Source organism: Tachysurus fulvidraco, chromosome 9 (assembly GCF_022655615.1).
Source record: "Tachysurus fulvidraco isolate hzauxx_2018 chromosome 9, HZAU_PFXX_2.0, whole genome shotgun sequence".
Taxonomy (NCBI): Eukaryota; Metazoa; Chordata; class Actinopteri; order Siluriformes; family Bagridae; genus Tachysurus; species Tachysurus fulvidraco.
In genome coordinates, this window is record NC_062526.1 from 5,616,544 (window position 1) to 5,625,945 (window position 9,402).

Here is a 9,402-nt window from a genome sequence, read left to right on the forward strand (position 1 = left end):
ATCTTTCCATACATATCCTAGCTTTTAATGTTGGGGTCAGAGTGCATGGGTGCCAATAGTGACAGCTTGAACGACAACCTTCTGAACAACAACCCACCACTGCCCCAAGGTTTGTTAATTCTCCCAGCATCACATTTAAAACCAACACATATCATCTGTTCAGAGATCGTTGCAACAGTCAAAAGTGGTAACATGACCAATTCAATGACCAACATGTCACCAGGAGCTTAATACTCCCAGAAGGGTGACAGAGGTCAGACAATCAGTGACCCCACAGAACATTAAAAAAACAACTAGTGTATTTTGCCTGGAGGAGGATTAGCAAATATAAACCCTGTGGGCAGACATGGTGTTAGTGTCCACAGGCAATCCGGCTGGGCAAAAACCTCAAAAATAAAACATAGGGTTGCTGGTCACCAAAGTGGTGGGATGTGGTAGCTCAGTGGTTAATTGTTGGGCTACTAATCGGAAGGTCATGGGTTTGAAACCCAGGTCCACCAAGCTGCCACTGCTGGGCCCCTGAGCAAGGCCCTAAACCCTCAGTTGCAAGTCACTCTGTATAAGGGTGTCTGCTAAATGCTGTAAATGTAAATGGTGCAAGTTGAGGTGGCTAGGGCATCTTACAATAATGCCTCCTGCTAGAGATATATTGGGTGAAGAACCTGTGTGAAGACCCAGGACCTGTTAAAGAGATTATATCCCACAGTTGGCTAAGGTCCATCTGGGGATCTGCCAAGGAGAAGCTGTAATTTGATGATAGACAAGTTTGGATCTGTTAAAGTTCTTGTCTTTGGTGATGAGAACTGTATAAACCCTACAAATACACCTACAAATGTGGTGAAGAGGGATAATTGTAGAAAATTCTGGAGTGTATTGTTGATGAAAAACTGTCACCTAAAAGGAAAAGTGAAGAAACAGAATACAAGTTAGCAGTGGGATGTGGTAGCCCAGTGGTTAAGGTGTTGGACTACTGATCAGAAGGTCATGGGTTTGTGCCCCAGGACCAAGCTTCCAGATTTCTATAAACACAACGATGCGACCTTAACAGAAAAACAGGTCAGAATCTTTTCTTATAGTATATGCAAGATCAATGCAAGCCAAAGCAGTTGCTTATAATCTGGTAGCTTGCCATGTTAATAAATATTTCATCATGCTTCTCTTTAATTAAGCTTGTGACACGATTGCAAATCTTTGCATAGGTCATGTGGGGTCATGAACTGGAGCTTGGCATCAACCGGAATAGATTAAATGCTGCTTGGTATTGGATGTTGGTACTCGGATGGTTTTGACATTAAAACCCACAGAGACCTGTTTTAAAGACTGATTTGAACAGCTTTATGCAAATGCGGGCAAATTCTCTAAAATGAAATGAGGAGGTCCATCACAAAGGGCATTTTTAGCAGAAAAAGACAGAGCTTTTATGCAGATTAGTACTGAGCTTTGAGTCTCTAAGCAGCTTTTATCAGCCTGAGAGAAGTCATCAGTTCTCAGCCCACTAATTGGCTGAAATTAGCATTCAGACAAATACAAATAAAAATCAACTACAAAAAGTAAGCATACATAACTTATCAGTGATAACTAATAAAGGAACTTAAATCAGAAGGGATAGAAATTCTACTCCTCATCAAACACTCAGTGTTTATATTATGAGTCTTATAGCACGGAGTCTAAACATACTGCAGGCATAAAACTTTTACACAGAACACACTAACAGGAAGAGGATCTGCAAGGGAAGAACAATGAAGAATATAGTTCCCGCTAGTTATTTGTTAAGTGTTTCTAATCTGTATTCATGTCGTGTCTCTACTGAATATTAAACAAAGTAACCCGGAAGAGCCATGCTTTCTTTTAGCCAGCTATTCCATTTAAACCACACAAAATTTACACTTCTTTCATGGAATTTGTTCTTGATTGTGCAGATTGCTTAGTTGAAGGCATTACAGTAGCTGAAGGCTAAAAATAAATCAATGATTTTTCAAGATTGTATCATGTGTATTGTACTTCACTAAATACAGTAAATATACTATACTACTGTATATACTATTGGGCCTTTGTTGGGGGTGTGGATGGTTCTGCAAAAAAAACCCTCTTGAACAATTTACGTATTTTTCCTTAAAAGATGCCAGTTCAGATTTTTCTGTGTGTAGTTAAAGAAAGATACCATCGTGCACATATAAAATAGCAAGTTGAATAAACACAGAGAAACAGTGGGTACAGAAAAGTGCTGATGGACTTGTCACGGCATATGAAGTGGCATCAGCATGAATCAATATCAACAGGAATGAACTTATTCCTCCACTTGCACCAGTGTGTGAGAAACCTGGACAAAATGCATGGAGGAGCACTGTGCAACGTTCTTAACGCCTATATCCTACTCGTGTCATCTATCCAACAACACTAATCACAAGAAACTCATTTTGTAAAGTACTGACCATGGAAATGTATTGATTTCTTGCTCCACAGAACATGAAATCAGATGTCCTACAGGTCTACGTGACCAGAATTCGTGGTGAATTTAGCCATTTATTCCAGCAGAACAAAAGCAATGTTCCTGTATAATTGAGTCAAACTACAGCACACACAGTCCCTGCTTCATCATTGTCAAGGCAGAGACTCTGTGTGAGGAGTTTAGTTTAGCACAAATAAACCCTCTCAGGACTCATTTGTGTTCTGTCACAGAGGCTTGATGTCACCAAGTCCTCATAGACAGGCTGAAGAGCAGAACACTGCCTGCTGAGAATGAACCCTGAAGCACCAACATTGCGCCCCTGTTCCTGAGCGGCTGTCTGTCACTCTCTGTGAGGTAGACGTCAAAGATGAACAAACCCGATTTAGCAGCGATGGCATGCCTCCTTGCACAGCTTCTCTTGGGTTTAACAGGTTCAGGAGGCCACATGCTGTGGGACTGCCATAATATTTTATATAAAATCACTTATATAACAACATGCCCAAACCCGGTCAAAAATCAAAGCTGAAAAAAGCTCCTGCTCTTTACTCCTATTTATTAATAAGCACCTTAGATGACCTGTTAAGACACAGCAAGGTTTCTGAATTATTAGGGTGCTTGGCACACTTGGCATTTTACATGTAATCCTATGGGAAGTGCTCATTTGAGGCTCATGAGACTTAAACCCTTTTGGTGAGACTGAAACACTTACTGTATACAAACAAACAGACTTAAACAAACATTTCTCATGAGACCCAAACAAACACTTTTCAGAAGACACAAACAAACAAACACTTCTTATTGGACTCAAACACTTTTCAGGAGCCTCAAACACTTCTCATGAGACTCATACAAACACTTTTCACAAGACACAAACACTTCTCATTAGACTCAAACACTTCTCAGGAGACCCAAACAAACACTTTTAAGGAGGTTTTTACACCTGGTCACTTCATGTGTTGTCTGTGATTCTCCGATCATAAAAACACCAGGTGTAAATGCCCTCCGAAACGGTTTCGAGACAGATATACAGTAAATCCGATCATTCAAACCACTTCAGGAGGTGGTCTGGGACGCATTTCAGATAAAACTGGACAGGTGTAAATGAATGTGGTTGTTCAAGCCACATAAGTCAGCGATATACTCCTCCCTAAAAGAAGTCATGCATCACGCAAGAAACAAACACCCACCAGCGCTGGCTCCAGTCTTTCACCCAGGTGTCTCGTTGGGTCTTAAAATGCTCTGCTGCCGCCAGCGAAAATGCAGCAAACAGTAGATGCCGTTTTTTGTACTGTAGCAACCGCATACACCAAAGTGTGTTCCATTTCAATTACCCCGGAAATGAGGTAAAATATATTTGCATATTGGGCGGGAATAAAAAGATCGGATTGATATCCGATTCACCGAGACGCATTTATGTGGCCTGATGTAAATGGAACAGTTTTAACAAATCAATCGGATCAGAGAAAACACATGAAGTGACCAGGTGTAAAAAGGCCCTCAGAAGATACAAACACTTCTCATTAGACACAAACACTTCTCAGGAGACCCAAACAAACACTTTTCAGAAGACTCAAACAAACACTTTCCAGGAGCCTCGAACACTTCTCATGAGACCCAAACAAACACTTTTCAGAAGACACAAACACTTCTCATTAGACAAACATTTTTCAGAATATTCAAGCAAACACTTTTTGGGAGATTCAAACACTGTCTACGCAAAGGGTCAATAAACGCTTCTCATGACCAATGCCAACTATGCGTAACTCTAACAAACACTTCTATATGGATGCTGTCCATGCATAACTTGAGCAAACAGTCCTCTGATTACATTAAGATTACAGCAATCATATTCAACCTCTCACTGTGCTGGATGTGTCAGTGAATTCAATATGCCTAATAAACTGCTTTGCTCCCAGCGGGTTGGTTATTCAGACCCATGATTACCTCATTACGCAAAGCTATAAGATATACTCAGCACTGGAGGGAATATCTGATTTTTAACAATCTTTTATTGTTTCATTGACAAAGATAAATAACTCAAGGCAGTTACAAGAGAACAAAAGAGCGTGTAAAAGTACTGCACTTGACGGAAGGATGTACTGAGTTCAGCCCAAAATCAACATCAGAAGACACAGCAGGGACGAAACGCAGGCTGAGCGATCACGCGGCGCCATCATAAGAGCGACTCAGACAAGTGGCCGTTAGTATCAGTCTGAGTGATTTAACTGCTGGTTTAAGGCACAGGACTCTACAGGTGATAATTACATAATCAGGAAAGAAGATCACAGATTGCAACTCCAGTGAATTTCTCCAGCTACAGACATGGCAGCACTGAGAAAACTAGACTGAACATGAGCTAGTCTGAAGCTGCATCTATAAGGAAGAAATCCTGAATGAACACACCACACAAGACTATGTTCTTACCTTCCTCATAACTCTACTGACAGCACGTACGCATGCTTAACATGTTACACTAATAGAATTACATGCTTCAATATTTCAGAATTAAAAACCTGAATAAAACCTGCATACCTAAAACATCAGCATGGGATGACAAATATCTTATTTAGCTTACTAGCAATATTCAGTGTTGCCCAGTCCCATGTATTCATTGGCTAAATGAATAGTGGTCTCTAGCATAATGGCAAGTTAGCATAGATAGATAGATAGATAGATAGATAGATAGATAGATAGATAGATAGATAGATAGATAGATAGATAGATAGATAGATAGATAGATAGACACAGACAGACAGATAGATATATTCTTTTAGATAAATAGACAGACAGACAGACAGACAGACAGACAGACAGACAGACAGACAGATAGATAGATAGATAGATAGATAGATAGATAGATAGATAGATATAATTACTTCCCTTCATCATTAGGGTTGTAATTCACATGAAACGAGTGGACACGCACCCCTGTCCCTTATAATATTGATGGATGTATCAAGGAAACATATCTCACATCCCCACTTCTCTGATGAGCCCTCCTGTCACCTTCCCTCTAATCACATTGGACACAGTGATGCCGAAACCAATTAGAGCTAATAAAGTGTGAAGAAATAGAAAATGTCAGTGGGCAGGTTATCTCTCTCTCTCTCTCTCTCTCTCTCTCTCTCTCTCTCTCTCTCTCTCTCTCTCTCTCTGTGTGTCTTAGTGGGAGTAAGTTCCCTGTGCCGGTCGTATTGTATATAGCTTGAAACTTCATTTTAATCAGCCCCACTGTGAAGATGTGGTCCTGTATTAGACCATTAGACTTGAGAAAGCGGTACTTTGCTGTGAAAACCCATCACTCTCTCTTCTCCTCCCACATGCTCTTTTACTTTCTCTCAATTTAGCAGATTGAACAGATCCATACGCTTTAATCCAATTAACCTCTTCACACCCGCCCTGAGCGGGAGACGTGGGCAGGCAAATGTTGAAAGCTTTGCCGTCCAGCAGTTCACACTTTCCCAGCTTGCTGATATGCAGCAAACATCTAGAGTGTGGTGAGAAGCTTAATTTAGCAAACACAGCTTTAAACACTGCATTTATCAAGTCAAAAGTCACTACAGTTCAAAGAGATGTGGTTTCATGATTAGGATCCCGTTTAGTTATTTTAACCCTTTAGCCATCTTACGTTTTTACACCGGATTCCTTTTCTGTGACTTATGGACCCCCATTGTCCAGGGTCGGTTGCCTGGCTGGGAACCAGGCTCGGCCACCGCGGCGAGAGCGCCGAAGTCTAACCACTAGAAATCTTGTAGTGAAATTTCTCATTTCACATGATGTTTTTGCTCTCAGTGAAAGCAGTGGCAGATGTTTTTGCTCTCAGTGAAAAAATGAGAAATTTGAATATTTAGCATAGAATTAGCAAATATACAAAATGTGGTTAGCAAGCTGCCATGCCAATGGTATGATCTAATTGACTACATTTTTGTTTGGATTAATGAATTACTTACAAATTTCTATAATTTGAGAATTTCTTTCTCATGGAAAGTACATTTTTCTTTAAAGCTGTCTAAAACAAATCAATCTTTATTTATGGACTCTTTCTCTTTTTTTTAAAGCTGACTTTATTTTTAATGAATTTTCTGTATGTCAGTGTGAAACAATTGGCAACCCAATCATGGAAAAATAAGACACTATCACTAAGGCATTCACTCATTCATTCATTCATTCATTTTCTACCGCTTATCTGAACTTCTCGGGTCACGGGGAGCCTGTGCCTATCTCAGGCATCATCGGGCATCGAGGCAGGGTACACCCTGGACGGAGTGCTAAGGCATTCTCTTAAAAAAAAAAAAAAAAAGACACAATAGCTAGGCTTAAATGGAGACTTTCCTCATACTTTCCTCCCACGAGCTATGGAGTGTGTGACACTTATTGTACACTTATTGTACACTTAAATGCCACAAGCTTTAGATCGCAGGTTGTAATCTGCAGTCCCTACTCGCCCTCGCACTACATGCACCAGTTAACACAGTGAGCTTTTCAGAGCAAGATATCATCACTAAATTAAACAAGTTCAGAAAATCACTTTCGAAGTTATTAAAGTTTGGCTGGAAAAAGTGGAGGGTAAAAAATGGTTGGCTGGTTCAATGCCAATGTTATTTATTTACCAATTTGTTTACATACATATTAAAATTATTTTTTATTTTTCATTGAAAGAAATAAGGTCTGATATTACATATTACAGAAACCAGCTTTCTCCACTACATTTATATCTTCCTCTATGGGTTAATGACCTATGGGAGCTTGAATATGTTGCGAGAAGATTTAAGCCAGATGCAAGCTAAATGTGCTACAAGCAGATGTACAAAATGTTATTTGAAACAGATGTAAAACTTTTTGAACTCATAGGGAGTTTGTGCATCATAAAGCTTTTCAAGCAGCTGATTAAAATCTAATGGTGATTAAAACACCAACACGTGAAGGAAGTTTGCATGTGATTAGCTGTTTCTACACACACACATAAGAAAAGAAAAAAGAAGAAGATGAAGAAGAAGAGCTTATAAAAAATTAAATAACAAACAAACAAACAAACAAACATACAAATAAATAAATAAATAAATAAATAAATAAATAAATAAATAAATAAATAAATAAATAAATGTAAATATGTAAATATGTAATAATTGATAATAATCCAAGCACTACTACTACTACTACTACTACTACTACTACTACTAATAATAATAATAATAATAATAATAATAATAATAATAATAATAATAATTGGACCTGGGTTAACTGGGATTTATGTTAAGGCACAAAATAGATAATAGATAATAGATAATGATTGGCTGCATTAATAATGATGCCAGTGGAAGATCCTCAGAAAGATAAATGTGTCTGTGTGTGTGTGTGTGTGTGTGTGTGTGTGTGTGTGTGTGTGTGTGTGTGTGTGTGTGTGTGTGTGTGTGTGTGTGTGTGTGTGTGAAAATCGAGGACTATAAATCAAATTATGTAGTCCCAGAGAATACAGGTTTTGTTTGAGTCAGCAGAAAATTGTTTGTATGTGCAATGTTCCAGTGCCACTCACCTTCTCTCTCACACACACACACACACACACACACACACACACACACACACACACACACACACACACACACACACGCACACACACACACACGCACACACGCACACACGCACTGCAGGAGTCTGACTTTTTGCTGACACAGAGCACGTGCTTGCTTACACACGTCCTGCGGTATTCCGATTACACAACAGAACATTACACTGATGAACATCTCTGAGTCATTATTTTTAATGAAGCAAGAAAACCCAAGGGGCAGCTGTTTTATATCACCAACACCAATTAAATGTGCAAACTTTACGAATATGCCAAGAGATTCAGTTCTCTGGCCCTTGTTACTGCAGGCTGGAGTCGCTGTGAGAACTGAGAGGTAGAACAAAAAGACAAAGAAAAAGATTACTAAATTATGTATGCATTGTCCTCCTAAAAGAAGCATGGTGCATCTTTTCTAGAAGATTTTTTTAAAGGTGCAATTGGGATAAAGGAAATAACACTTTAAAAAACACTTACACATGGGGTATAAAATATGAACAGATAATAAATTGAAAGATTTCCCAAGGTTCCACTCCATTACTCTGCTCTGAGGAGATACACGTTTTATATTTTACGTGTGTATGAATGTGTGTCTATAATAAAAAATACTAAATACTATATATGATAATCACATATCTCTGTATATTATTTATATTTTTATCTTTTTACTTTTTTAGTCAACGTATTTTTCTTTGTGTGTGTGTTTGTGTGTGTGTGTGTGTGTGTGTGTGTGTGTGTGTGTGTGTGTGTGTGTGTGTGTGTGTGTGTTTTAATGTATGCACTATGTGTACTAGAGCTCCTGTAACCACAACAAATTCAAAAATGAATGTGTATTCATTTCAAAATGTGTTCAAAATGTGCACACTTGGCAAAAAAGCCGATTGTGATCTGATCAATATGTTGATATTATGATAAAACCATAATAATGTCTTAAAAAAACTTTGATCCAAGTATTTCATTTATATTTTTATTTTTTTATACTTTCAACTGCTTTTAAAGACTGTCGTTATTGCCTTGAGTTTATTCTCCTTTTACATTCGGCTTTTCCCGTTAGGGGGCTTAACAGTGAATCATTTGTTTCCACCTAACTCCTATCCTCAGCATCCTCTACTCTCACACCAATTACCTTCATGTCCTCTTTCAACACATCCATATAATCTCCTCTTTGGCCTTCCTCCTGACCTCTTACCTGGCAGCTCCATCTCCAACATCCTTCTACCAAGATAACCGTCTCCCTCCTCTGTACATGTCCAAACCATCTCAATCTATCCTCTCTGTCCTTAAAGCAAACAAAACAGACAACCTGAGCTGTCCCTCTGATGTGCTCGTTCCTAATCCTATCCATCCTTGTCACTCCTAAAGAGAACCTCAACATCCTCATCTCTGCTACCTC